Consider the following 15,486-nt stretch of genomic DNA (forward strand, 5'->3'; position numbering starts at 1 on the left):
TTTGCTATATTTTACCGCAGGCCGATTTATAAGAGGGTGTTTAGTGATACGCCAGATTCTTTACGCGTAACTAATTTCTTTATGTGCCATTTTTTTCTGGCGTACTTTGAGTAGTGAATGTATGGAAACAACACGAATTTTTAACTGTCGGAAAAGTGACCAACACTGAGATTTATTGTTAAGTTCAGAGCTGTCCTTTAAATAACAACATTTTTTGTAGTGAGAATATTGTAATTTGTTTTTTCTTGTAATCCGAAATAATTTGATGGACAAATTATGGCAACAAACTTTTCTGGCAAGTTTTTTATCTCTAGTGAGAAGCGGAAGTTAAGCGAAGAAAACCGTGCGTTGAATGAAAAATGGTAATTAGACTATTTCTATTTTAGACTAGCCAACAATAACAATAAAATTCAGTGGCTGATTTACAAGTGAGTTTTGTCTGCAATTAACGGATATGTTAAACGACACTACACTTCTTTATATAAATAAAAGCATAAAAAGTATGTTGGTGAAGCAAGAAGTTATGGTAGTACAAAAATAAATTAACAGAGCAAACAAGTATGTGTCCAAAACTAAGTACAGATAATGAAGTTTGACATAATCACGACCTGGAATAGGTATCAACATATACCAAAATAGTCAAGTCATTCAATCATTCAGTCATTTGTCAAGTCAGTCAAAAATTGTAGTAACTGGTAATAATTAGACATTTGTTTTAAACCAAAACGGGAGATGTTGTGGAGTAACGTATGCTCTTTATGTAGGCGAAATTGGCGGAAAATCTTGAATCCGTAGCATTATTTCATCGAACGGTGGTGGGACGAATAGATGGCATGGGTGATTATATTTCAAAAAGTATATGTGATCGCTTTGTAGATTGCGAGTACTATTCAATATGTTTGGATGAAAGTGCCGATCAGATCGATATTAGTCCATTACATGGAACAACTAAAGGCAGTGAGTTATTTGAAGCAGTTAACAAAACTGTTATGGAGTACGGAAGATTTCGTAAATGTTACTGTGGTGTGACTGATGTAACAAATGCTAATAATGCTATAGAAGGGACATATTGTTTATTTATAGTTTGTTTAGGACGTAATTTTTGTGTGTCTGATATTGAGTACGATTAGAATTTTTAATTATAATCACTATTATTTGATTATAATGTATCTTCATTCTCAAAAGTGTTGTGTATCCAGTATATGTGCGGAAATAAAAAAAAGGCGTCGTTTTCGTAGGAAGAAACAACCCAAGTTAGCTATATTTAAGACGTGTGTGTGACTCAACATTGCTTTTACCTTTTTTATTTATATAGAGCGTTTATATTCATATATATTATTACTCATAGGAATACAACAGAAGAAATCATGAAAATATTATCCTTCCTTTAAAACCAAAATGTGTCCAAATTGGGCGGTGGCAAAATTACATTGAAGGTAAATGTGATTATACTACATGAAAAGTTTGTTGCCTTTTAAATAGTTGCTTGTAAAGTGCCATCAATTAAAAAATTAATTATTTTGAAGGGGTTCATTTACTTGAATCAAATGTATATTGCTTAAGATACTTATAATTAATATTTTGGCTTAAGGCTCGTTAATCGAGATAACCTTTTCAACAATGTTGCGTCTTGATAACAAAGACGCACATATATTATATATGATTTAGACGTCGATGGGAAATAGTTTTTTCTTCGATGTTTAAGATAGTTCGAATGTCCTCGACGTAAGTAGTTATAACGTCTAACATGTATAAAAAGTTAGGTTAAGTTAGAATATAAGCGAATAAGAATATTAGCATCTAAGATAACATGTGTAGTTTTTAGTAATTAAAATAAATGAATAAAGTCCAGAAAAAGTTCAAAATACAGTTGATTATTTGGTGAACCGAAATCGCGGGTTAACGCGTCAACAAACAAAGGCGTTAAAAATACATCAATACAAAATAAAATTATACAACTTGTGGATCAACAAGATGAACTTCATTTTATAGACAAGAGGTTGTTTTATTATATTGTTAATAGATCCTTAAGCTGTCTTTTTAACTCCTCCATTTTACCATAATGACAGCACAGTAATAATTTTGATATATATTATACATTTTAATTTTTTGTCCTCGTTCTTAAAGTATTACTTTTTGGTATGTTTTCTCCATTCTGAAGTATATCATACAATTTAACGGTTTTAATGATCCGTTCCACAATAATCACAATAACATTGTAAAAAGAATTATAATGTGTATACTTGTATAATTATAACTCAATACATTTTTGCGTTGAACAAGCAAGTAAAATATAAACCGACACATACTTCCAGCTATGCTGCTCTGCTTTCAGAATGAGGGAACAAAAAGATAGAAACTTTAATATAACTTATTTAAATTGATAGCACTAATGAAATATGAAAAAGTGAAAAAGCGCTATAGACAATTTTGATTATATTTGCCAGGAGATATCTTATGTATTCAATTAGATTGCAGCCTTTCTTATATTCACCTTTAATTATTTTTTATTTGTGTATTTATATTTCATTATTTTATTGAATTTTTAAAAATTACATTTGGATTTTATTCCAAATTTTATTGGTCAGTAGAATGTGACGTCAGAGGTTGGTCACGTGATGCGTATGAAGTCCTCGGCCAATGAAATGCTTTCCTATTAAAATATCTTCTTCACAGGTGCTTGCAATGGTAATTTAAACTAACCAAGAAATTCAGCGAAATTACGTTCTCAGCGCCTTCCTGCTGAGACCACGCAAAACAACACTCACTATATTACTCTATGTAATTCTTCAAGAAGCCTTATGTGGAAAAACCTTTTGTCAAATGAATACTAGGAAAGTTGTTATTAGGAAAACCAAATATGATTGGAGGTATATACAGGGTATTGACACATAGAAAATGTAGAGACTTTTTAAGTGAAAATTATGCAACCTATGGAGATTTATTATTACATTCAGAAGTCAGATGGCCAAGTGCTGGTCATCGCTTGCAGTGGTTTTTCGCTTTAAGAAAATAAATACCTTTATTTCTAATAAATGAAATAGCGCAATAGATATTTCCGAACTACAAAACAAAATGCAAGATCCCCATTTCTTGGCTGTCTTCAATGTCTCAAAATATCAATTTTTGATCATTGAAGATAAATGTTAATTCAAATAATCTTATTTCTAAAGAAAATGATTACGAATTAGGTTGTTAACATCAATTTTAATCAATTATCGCGAACTTATAATTCCTATGAGTTTAATTCGGACGTAATTTCGCTGAACACACTGTGCAAGAAAACCGTTGGGATCCAATTCGGCGAATCCAAAGCCTCCGGCCATCCTTTATTCGGAAAAAGTTGTGCCGCGGTCTACATTAACCCTTGTAATCGATGTTTATGAAATGAGGCTTCGGGTATTAACGCTGTTAGCATCTCAAATTGCTTCTTATCGGATTAAAGGCAATGAAGAGCCGCATTAACCGACTAATTCTCCTTTACAACATAATTAAATTGTCCGATCTTAAAAGTTTATATTCCTGCAAACGTCTAGCTAACTTACTCGATAACATTTCGTTATTATTATTTTCTCTTTTATTTATTAAGTTGTTAGGATTAAACGAGTTTCTCAATAACTGCTCGATTCGACGTATAGATCACAGCCCTGTTGACAGATCGTTATGATTACTGTGTACCACTGAAATATGTCACAAACATTATTATAAGTATACATTTTATGTTACTATCAAACATAGAATACTGAAACTTATAGTTTATCCAAAAAAACAACCAATGTACGAGAAGGCGATATAAAAAGTTGTGACTATCAGGTTAATTGAAAAGTCCCCGGCCTGACACATAGATTGCGTTACTAGAATTAAATCCATATGTTTTTTAGTTAGCCCCAACTCTCAAAAGATGCGTGTATAAATTTGACAGCTGTCGGATCATTAGTTTATGAATTATAGCATTTTGAGTGAAGCAACTTTTGTTATTTTGAAAAAAATGGATAAAAAGAAATTTCGCGTGTTGATATAATATTGCTTTTTGAAGGGAAAAAATACAATTGAAGCAAAAACTTGGCTTGATGCCGAGTTTCCGGACACTACCCCAAGAAAAACAACCATTAAGGATTGGTATGATAAGTTTGGACGTGGTGAAATGAGCACCGAAGACGGTGAACGCAGTAGACGCCCAAAAGAGTTGTTACCGACGAAAACGTTAAAAAAATCCACATAATGATTTTGAATGACCGTAAATTGAAACTGATTGAAATAGCAGACACTTTAAAGATATTAACTGAACGTGACCACTTTTGACCAAAAACAACGACGAGTTGATGATTCGGAGCAGTGTTTGAAGATGACCAAGCGTAATAAATCCGAGTTTTAGCGTCGATATGTGACAATGGATGAAACATGGCTCCATCATTTCACTCCGAAGTCCAATCGACAGTCATACGAGCGGACTGCACATGATGAACCCGCTCCAATTGACTACCTTGGAAAAGGAAGGACCATCAACAGCGACTATTACATAGAATTATTGGACCGTTTGAAGGACGAAATCGTGAAAAAACGGTCGCTTTTGAGGAAATAGAAAGTGCTGCTTCACCAAGACAATGCACTGTGTCACAAGTCAGTGAAAATGATGACAGAAATCCATTACTTGGGCTTCGAATTGTTTCCCCATCCTCATTCCTCATATTCTCAAGATCTCGCCCCCAGCGACTATTTTCTGTTCTCAGATCTCAAAAGAATGTTAAATGGGAAGAAATTTTCGTCGAATGAAGAGGTGATCGCCGAAACTGTGGTCTATTTTAAAGGACAAATCGTACTACAAAAATGGTATCTATAATCAGTGTATCACCCATAAAGGGAACTATGTTGAATGTCATATGAATTATATCATATGACTTCATTCTTCTTAGAAGACCCATTCTTTCATTCTTTATAGAAAGAAAACCACTGCTTACCAGAGATCAAACCAATATTATTCATGTTAATGTGCTAAGTTGTTATTTTTATTTTCTGATCTAATATTACGTTTTTTTTCTCGGAATCGTGTTCTTGTTTCATCTCGGTGAAAAATAAAATTTTGAAGCCATTCATTAGAAGCAAAGTTTGGTTGCATGTGCTCTTGATTTCGGCCAGCAGGCAATATCTTCTCGGAGGAAATAAGACTGGGAGAGTGATTGTCCTCATCGCCTCCAGACAGGAGTCCATCTCGACGGCTGGATTGGCATCAAGGAAGTATGGCGGCGCCAATTTCCGCCAACGTTAAACTTGCGCCATTTTCAATATTTGGTGTTAATGTAAAGGTAAGTGTTAGGTACTAATGCGAACAACTGTTACCCAACCTAACTCCACTGTTAAATTCAATAGTTTTGACATCCCTCTCAAAGTTGCATTGTCGCCTTTATGGTCGCTTTTTTGCATCATGTTGCTCTGTCATACACTAGTGGTTACTTTCGACTTTAGCGATTTAGAAGTGGCGATTCTCATGTCAATGATAAAGAACAGCTTTATGGGTCAAAATAGGTCGAAGACAATAAATTGCAAAATTTATTGAACGAAAATCTAGCTTAAACTCTCAAAGAATCTTCAGACAACTTAGTGTTTGATCAAGCAACTATTTCTAGATATTTATATGCTATGGCAAGGTTTCAAAAGGGTCGAAAATTGCTACTATAAGAGTTTATTGAAAATGCTATTTCGAATTTCGAAAGAAGAGTTTTCTGCGGCGTATTGTAAATGGCGATGATCAAATTTAAATACGTATTGTTGCCAAAATTCCATTAATAGTCTTTGAATAGTGATGCAACAATATATCGAACAATTGGCACATAAGAGGTGGCCACCACTCGACGTCATTATGAGAGAGGCAGTCGAATATTATGTCATTATTTGAAAAGTAGTATTTATGGTGAGTTATGCGAGTGATTAACACAACAAATTAAAGATCGTTTCTAGCATTGTCGGTCATGTGAAGATAAATGTTACACATAATATGTTCTTAGCACTTTCGACGTTGTCAAACACTTGTTTCAAAAACCTGCATTTAAAAAAATGTAAATAATTGACGTATGTGCAAAAGCGATGTCAGAATTAGAAAATTTATTGTAGAATATAAATCTGCAGGTGCATCAATTTCACCAGAGGATGAAGATTTAACTTCTGGAAACACCATAAATCTCTTGCTAACACACAAATTAAAAGAACAAAAAACCTGGGCGACGATAAGAGATCATCATCAATACGATAACCAGTCACTTGCCAATAGTGAAGTGTATTTTTGGATTTATTACGACAAATATCGGTATATAGGTGTTCCGGATTGATATATCAATATGTCGATATCGACAAAATTCGATATATTGTTATATATTGTTATCGATGTATCTACACCTTGCATCGCTAGTTGTGAAAGTTTTGCAATGAAGAACAGATCAGTATTCCCAGACTCAGCAGTTTTGGGAAATAATATTGATATTGAAAAATCTCTGATTCAAGTGTGTTGAAGTCAAGGTAGATTGTGTAAGAAACCAAAATAACTTTTCTAATGACATCTTTCATTGTCAGTTCGAGAGCTTTTTGCCTTATCCTCTTTTGATAGAAATCATAAAAATGTTGATCAATATAAGACGTTTGAAGAAAAGAAATGCTGTCCAGCAATATTCCTGGATGTTTCACAAGGTTTTAAGGGCATATGGCATTTGGAAGTAGTCAACAACATGAGCAAATTTTTGGTGCAATACGTCTTCTGAAAAAAATTAAGAATATCGCATGAAGGGGCATTTTCAACACTTAAACCTGTTTTGGCTAGAAGGTTAGTGTCTTGGGAACACTCTGTATCTGCCCTACATTGCTGATATCCTAACAACAAAGGAACAGTACTTGGAACATTTAGCGATGATACAGTCATCATGGCAAAATATATATCCCTGTCTGAAGCTGTAGAAAAATTATAAGGGGCAGTCAACAAGATCTACAAATGGACTAGGGACTGAAAAATACATCTTAGTAGCTGTTTTACCTTCATATCTATTAATTCTGCGTTGCGAATCAGCTAAATACGTTGACATTCATCTTGATGGTAGGTTAAATTGGAAAAATCATGTTAAATAAAAAGTAGAGGAAATTAGACTCAAAATCAAAAAACTGTACCGGTTAATCGAAAGATACTTTTTATTTGAAGTGTTTATCGGTCAATCATAGAGCCAATTTCGGCCTGGAGTGCAAATATGGGGTTGCGCTAAAACATTAAACCAACTAGTAATCGAACGCTGCTGAAACAAAGTTCTGTGGTTAATTACCAATGTTTATCCGTATGTAACTAATAAAAAGCTACACGATGACCTCGACATCAACCGGATTTACGAAGTTATCTAAGACTAAACATGAAATAAGTTTTTAAAAATCACAAAAACGTGAAAGCAATATAGCTGTTGGATAACAAGCATGATATCAGAAGATTGAAGCGAATTTGGCTAAAGTTGTTAACTCGCCTTGCTTGTGTTAATTAATGAAAATACAAGAGAATAGTAGTAATAAATTAATTTGTAAATTAAGATTGTACTAAGCGTATCTAATGTAAGAAAGAAATAATTAAAAAATGGGGCAGATTGTTGAAGTCAGAATCATGTGAAAAGATATGACTAAAGACAAGGGCATTAGTTTTTAACAGAGAACAAGATTATTTACTAACACCAGTACAATTTTATCCACAGAGTAATAAACAATAAGCGCAAAACCATAAAACTCTCGAAACCGCTGGCGCAAACAGCCTTCGCCTTGGCCGATTTTCCGACGGCAGCAATTTGTCCACGAATATTCCCCGTTCCCCGCAGCCCCACCCGTTCTCCCTCGGGGGAACACCTCACGCAGCAGATGCCGCCCTCTGTTTACTTTGGGGAGATGGTCGACAAACTTATTTTTTTGTAGTCAGGTAAGGAGGAGGAGAAGAAAAAAACTTATAAGACCGGCTCCTTCTCCAACGTCTCGATACCGGAGGAATGAACGGAATTCATTACCGTCCTTTATTCGGCGAGTTTTCGAATTTTAATGATTTACGCCGCACCGATCCTGCGTTATCCTAGACGAGAAGCAGTATTTCTCTAGGGTTTTATGAAATCTTGATATAAAATATGGCGTTTGAGACGCGCGAATCAATTGCGTGATGTATAAATTATTCCAGGAGGCTTCTGATTCACAGCTGGCGTGTGTTTAATTAGTAATAGCCTTACGGGGAATTAAAATACTATGTTGTTAGCACTTATGGGTAGTTCTAAGAATTCTCTTAATGGTTTTCTGTAGGTTAAGGGGTATTCAAAGTAGCAGTGAACTCACGTAATCCCAATTTACGATGTCAAAATGTCGCAATGTTGCAGCATTCTTATCATATCTTTATTAGATACGCTTAGTACAATCTTAATTATAAATTAATTTATTAGTACATTTCATTTGTACTTGGGTTAATTCACAAGCAAGACGAGTGCGAGGAAATACATCAATATGTATTCCACAATTATAAAATTATAATAACTTAAGCTATAGTTTAAGTTATAGGTTTGGTTCCCTTCAATGATCTGATATCCTGCGAGTGGTTTAGTAGTTGTATTGCTTCCATGTTAGTATGATTTAGTAATCTTCTTTCGTGTTTCAAGGCGAAATCTTGGATAACTTCGCAAATCCAGTTCATTTCCAGGTCATCGTGCAATTCTTCGTTGGTTACGTAGCGATAGGCATTGGTAATTAATCGAAGAATTTTGTTTTGACAGCGTTGGATGACTAGTTGATTTGAATTTTTAGTGCAACCCCATATTGGCACCCCATAGGTCCAAACTGGCTTTATAATTGTCTTATAAATCAATCTCTTTGGTTTTAGATCAAGTTGAGAGTATCTTCCGACTAACCAGTGTAGTTGTTTTATTTTGGTTCTAATGCGTTTTGCTTTTTGTCTAACATGATGTTACTTACGTGATATATACATTATTCTAGGAGGCTTCTGATTCACAGCTGGGAAGTGTTTTATTAGTAATAGCCTTACGGGTAATTTTAAGAATGCTACTCGTATTAATGGTTTTCTGTAGGTTAAAGGGCATCCAAAGTAGCAGTGAACTCACGTAATCTCAATATACGACGAAATCTCTAACTTCATCTTAACAAAGTCGAATTGTGGTTGAAACCGTGGTGTATCAAAGAAAATGAGACAAAATCTACCCATGTAACATTCACCCTTTGTAGAAAAACATGTCCCTCAGTAAAATTGAATAATTCTAAACTTCCGCGAGCAGACAATGTTAAATATATGCGAATGCATTTCGATCATTTTGGATCGAACAGTTTGGGGTTAAACTAAACCAAATATATTGGCTGATAGGGCGTAAATATAAATTATCATTAGATAATAAGGTTTTGTTGTATATGTCAATACTTAGGCCCATTTGGACCTATGGTATTGAACTGTGAGATACTACTAGCAAATCTAACGTAGATATCCTTCAGAGGTTCCAGAATAATGTGTTGGGAGTCATCGTCGATGCCCCATATTACGTGTCCAACGAACTGTTTCAGCACGATATCGCTATAAAACCCATAACGAGTGTGATTTAGAGTGTTAGTGCAAAGTACTCTGAAAGACTATTAGTGCATCCCAATGCACTCGCCAAACAGTTAAATGTGCGCGATGACAGTGAAGTATGTAGGCTCAAACGCAAACCACCATACGAACTGATTAATAGACACATAGAGTGAGATTTAATAATCTCTAGAATAAGCTAGAATAGCTTTTAGAATAAGTTAGGCTATACTTTAATATAAGTTAGAATAATACCTAGAATAAGATTTATATTATAAGTTGGATAGTAGATCACTTACTGAAGTGATTTTCTACATTGATAGTTATATTATATAACTGAAATCATATAATAATACTTATTTCCCACTGCCAGATTGTTGACGTTCTAGGGTATTAATAAAAAAAATTCTACAAAAAATATTTTACGTAAATATTCTCAGACTTAATTTAAAAAAAAATGTATGCCAATAATGGAAGGAAATATTAAATAGAAATATAATTCACGCCAATTTCAAGAAAAAATGCACCAACTTGTATCGAGAATTTAATTAGCAAAATATTCGTTTCCAACTCTGCCAAGGTTCAAGTTCGAGATTTGTGTTCGCTTATCCGATCTGACGTCCCACACAATCAGGGGCAATGGAGAAGAAAATTCGGCGGATGAAGAAAAACAGATGACGAGCACGCCATCGAATCGGAACGACGGCATCGTCTTTTAATAATCTCGATTGAGTCAGTTAGACGTTAGGCGATAATTTCATTTTTCTCTTTGTCTCGGCTCTTTAAAAACCCATCAGGCAATGCAACTTTAAGAAAAATCGATTGAGTTGATTAAGTTATGCGAGGAACCCTTTTTATTAAATTTTTTTCTAATAATTTTTACATAGGGTGGGCCATCTGTTGGTTTCTTTTTTATAATGAATTTTGAAATCGTTTTATAATTTTGATTACTATTATATTTAGTTTTTCAACAATCTGCAGTAATTAATGCGGATGATAATTCACTTCTTGAGATAATTTCGTAATACTTAACACTAACACGTTGAATTATGCAATTGGTTGGGTCAATCATCAGTCATCAAGGGTCATCAAGAGCTCACAATCGTTCCAGCGCCGCTCTAACATTTCAATACAATTTTTGTAGAACGATTTATCTTTTCCATCCTAATAGGCCTGTCACCAGCTGCTGTCCGCTCAGATGACGATCGTTTTGATTCCGGAGTGAAGTGATGAATTCATGTTTCATCTACTGTCACAGATCGACGCAAAAATTCTGGTTTGTTACGTTTAAAAATGACCAAATTCTGCTTAGAATCATCAACACGTACTTGTATCATTCAAAATGATTTTGTGGATTTTTTTTATGTTCTCTGGTGTTACCGTTCGGACGTCCTCTTCGTTCTGCATCATCGGTGTCTCTAGGACCACGATTGAAATCAGCAAACCAACGTTTTATTGTTGTTTCTGCTGGAGCGAATGCTTTTCAAGCCATTGCTTCGCTTGAATGGTATTTTTTCCTATCAAGAAGCATTCCAGAAATTATTTTTGATCCATTGTTTTGAAAACAACAAAAGCAGTGTTACTTTCAGCTCAATAATTCAAAAAGCTTATGAGTAGAAAATCATGAATTTTTTAATGTTTCTTTTGAAGGTCAGTACTAACTGAAAAAGCGTTGAATGGAATAAAATTAGCGCCGTCCATGTGTTAGGTCCGGCGATATCTTAATGAGATTCCTCTATTGTAACTGGTAATTGATTTACCATGAATTTTGGTATATTCTGAACAAGTTTTCTTTTTGTGTGTTTTATTAATATAGAATCAGCTAACTCTATCTCTGTTAAAATAAAATGCTCTTCTAGTTTCATTAAATGCAACGGTTACTTTTTTACCCCGAGACACTCTTTATCATTCTACACTGTGAATGTTGCTCCTTATAAATCTAGATAACATATTCTGACTGTTTCATAAGCAACTTTCAAAAAGCAGATAATTCTCATCATTTAATGCATACTATAATGCACATTGTGTGATTTTATTTTGGGTTAAATTTTCTGAAATATTAATCATCGTAAGAGTTTAAATAATAATGTAAACAATATCGTTAATTCAATTAACTTCTCAACAAAATGTTATTAATTTTATTTAAAAGCTTAATTAGACATATCGTATGCTACAACTTGTTTATTTCTCTGTAGTCATTATTTTATGTATATAAATATTAAAACATAATAAAAGAATTATTGTGAACTGTGAACAGTGAGCTTCGTATCTCTATATCTCTCCTGCAGTTTTTTTTAACATAGCCAAAAACAATATCTATTTATTGTGTAACCAGCAGGTATTTTGTTAGGTTTAGTGATGATATTATGGCTGTCAAATAGTATCCGATGCAATGCTATTTTAACTAAGTCGTTGTTCTGATGAAGACTAAATCGTTGTTCTGTTCGCATCACTTCACTTCACTGAGTACAACTTATATTCGTTACGGAATCCGGATTGCCTATAAAATAAATTTATAAGAATTGATGATCTACATCTGGTAATGGTAAAAACGCGCCCAGGAAGTGTTAAATTTGTCCTTGTATTTTCAATTGTTTAAGATTTTGTTCACTTATTTCTGATACAAATAACTTACCAAAAAGCTTTTATAGAATAATACCTTGAAAGTGGACATGGAATTGTCCTTTAGAATATTCATTACACCAAACGACCCCATTTGGAAATAACTCTTATATTTTTGAATTTTGGCCAAGATGCCATAAGTGGCATAATATAGTCGTATAATATATTCTTATATATAATCTTTGAACGATCATTATTTTCTGTCTCTTGCAGCCCAGTGCTGTTATTACGTGAAGTAGCTCGTCGCACATTTGATATGCTTTGACAATGTTTTTTCTTTGGCATTGTTATTGGCAATAATTAAAGCAAATCAAGTTTTTGCACAATAAATATGTTTAATAAATTATGATTTTGTTTTGTAAATTTGTGATTAAATAATAAACAAATCTGAAATATATTTACAAAGTATTCTTTATCATAAACAGTCACGACATATTTCAACTATATTCTTTGTAAATATTTACTCAATCGTAATTCCACTCAAAATTCTAACGGTCATTTCGGTATATAGTTATATTACATTTGACATAGTTATAATTTTTCATTTGATTTTTACGTTATTGAATCAAAACAACATTATTGAATCTAATGTACTTATCAAAATATACCTATATTTTTATGAAAGAATTACGTTGGATAATTACAAAACAAAATTTATTTTTACTATTTTCCATACAATTATTCTATATTTTCTCGCCATATAAACCTTCCTTTGACTTCCGCAAATATTTCAAAATCAAATTTAGCCAAATCGGTCTAGCCATTCTCGAGCTTTAGAGAAGCTAACAAACAGCAATTCATTTTTGTATATATAGAAGATAAAGAAATGTTGATGATGTTTGAAATGATTATGAATTTTCATCAAATATTTGACAATCTGCAATAATGTTGATCCGTTGTGACTATGATATTGAAAACTAAATTTATTTTTACTATTTTTCACGCAATTATTTTATATTTCCTTACCATATAAACCTTCCTTGGACTTCTTCAAATAGTTCAAAATCGAAATTAGCCAAAATCGGTCTAGCTGTTCTTGAGTTTTAGCGAGACTAACGAAGAGCAATTCATTTTTGTATATATAAAAGATAAAGAAATGTCTTTGATGTTTGAAATGATTATGAATGTTCATCAAATATTTGACAATAAGCGATAATATGTTGATCTGTTGTGACTATGATATTGAAAACAAAATTTACTTTTACTATTTTCCACGCAAATATTCTATATTTTCTCACCATATAAACCTTCCTCCGACTTGTGCAAAAGTATTGAAACCAAAATTAGCCAAATCGACCAAGCAGTTCTTGAGTTTTAGCTAGAGTAACGAACGGCAATGTATTTTTGTATATATAAAAGATAAAGAAATGTCTTTGATGTTTGAAATGATTATGAATGTTCATCAAATATTTGACAATAAGCGATAATATGTTGATCTGTTGTGACTATGATATTGAAAACAAAATTTACTTTTACTATTTTCCACGCAAATATTCTATATTTTCTCACCATATAAACCTTCCTCCGACTTGTGCAAAAGTATTGAAACCAAAATTAGCCAAATCGACCAAGCAGTTCTTGAGTTTTAGCTAGAGTAACGAACGGCAATGTATTTTTGTATATATAGAAGAAATGTCGTTGATGTTTGAAATGTTTATGAATTTTCTTAAATATTTGACAATCAACAATAATGTTGATCCGTTGTGCCAATAATGTTGAAAGCAAAACTTATTTTTACTATTTTCTATGCAAATATTCTATATTTTCTCACCATACAAGCCTTTCTTGGACTTCTGTAAATATTTCAAAACCAAATTTATCCAAATCGGTCTAGCTGTTCTTGAGTTTTAGGGTGGCTAACACACAGCAATTCATTTTTAACCGACTTCGAAAAAGGACGAGGTTTTATGATCGGCTGTATATTTTTTTAAATGTATGTTCGCTGATTTCTGCACCAAATTTCAAAAGCACGTTTTCACATAGTTTTTATCTAAAATAATCATATATTTGTGCATGTTATTTGTGAGCTGATGTGATGGAAAATCGGAAGTCGTTCAGTGCTAAAGCCATTCAGTTTGCTTTTTCAAGCACTAACTATAGCATATAAGACCTCGTAGAAATATTGTAGACAACTGCTTCTATGATATAATGGTTAAAGCGTTCAACTCCGGAGGTCGCGGGTTCGATTCGCTTCTTATTTTCAATCATTGCTTCTTTATTTCTATTTTTGCTCATACGGGCTGCACGTTTATTGAGCCTACCTATTGTAATTTATTGAGTAAATATCACTAAGAGAAAAATAAAATATTTTAAACAAAAAAAATTAACCGACTTCATAAATAAATGGGGAACTCATTAATAATTCAATTGAAATCATTCACTGGACATTTTGAAGTCGGTTTTATGTCGGAAATAATAATATAATTTTGTAACATATACAAAAAATTAAATTACCAACAATACAAATCTAAATTAATATATATATGTTTGGGTTCGGCACCGATTTCAAAGTAATCAGTTTGTAGTAACTAAAATAATATTGTAAATAGATAAATAGGTTTGGGTAGGTGTTAAGCTAAATTGTATGTATATAGTAGAATATAAAATAAGTGTAGTAGATAGGTTAAATAAGGTTTTTGTTTATTTTTATTTAGTTATTACAACAATTATTATGTACATATTTTATTAAGAAAGAAAATTTGTGTTAAATATCTACGTTTCATTATTTTTTTAATTTTTAGTGAGTTTCTTATTTATTTTTTGAAACCGGTTCTATTATTTTGTTAAAAATAATTTATTGTATAAATGTAAAAGATAAGAAAACGTCGTTGATGTTTGAAAAGTTTATGCATTTTCAAGAATAAACATCGCATGCATAGTAAGTAATATTTTTGATAGATTTTGAATAATATAAGACTTTTAGAGTTTAATTATTTATGATGCAGTTCCGATCTGGTCCAGAAAGGTGTCATTCGCTTCGGCGGCCGCCCGAAAAAAGACCGACCCGGAAAATTTGACGCGGAAACATCCCGAAATATTTACATCGCCAAACAGGTGTCTAGAAATCACGCCGGCTGTTGATGCAAACCAAGAAAAACAGATAAGCTCTACGAATACAAATTTAATTTGGTCCTGACGATGCGAGGCCCCTTTTAATATTCCTCCTTCCATCCGGCCGTCCGTGTATGTGTCTCTGTGTGTGTGTGTGCGAGATGCGTGCTGCTCCGGCTTTGTCACCGTCTGGTCGCGTGTCGTGACGTCGACCCCGCCGACCATTTGCAGCGATGCGCGCTGGCGGACGC

This window comes from Rhynchophorus ferrugineus, unplaced genomic scaffold (assembly GCF_030347505.1).
Source record: "Rhynchophorus ferrugineus isolate W39M unplaced genomic scaffold, kcgeb_rfMv2 rfM3, whole genome shotgun sequence".
Classification (NCBI taxonomy): Eukaryota; Metazoa; Arthropoda; class Insecta; order Coleoptera; family Curculionidae; genus Rhynchophorus; species Rhynchophorus ferrugineus.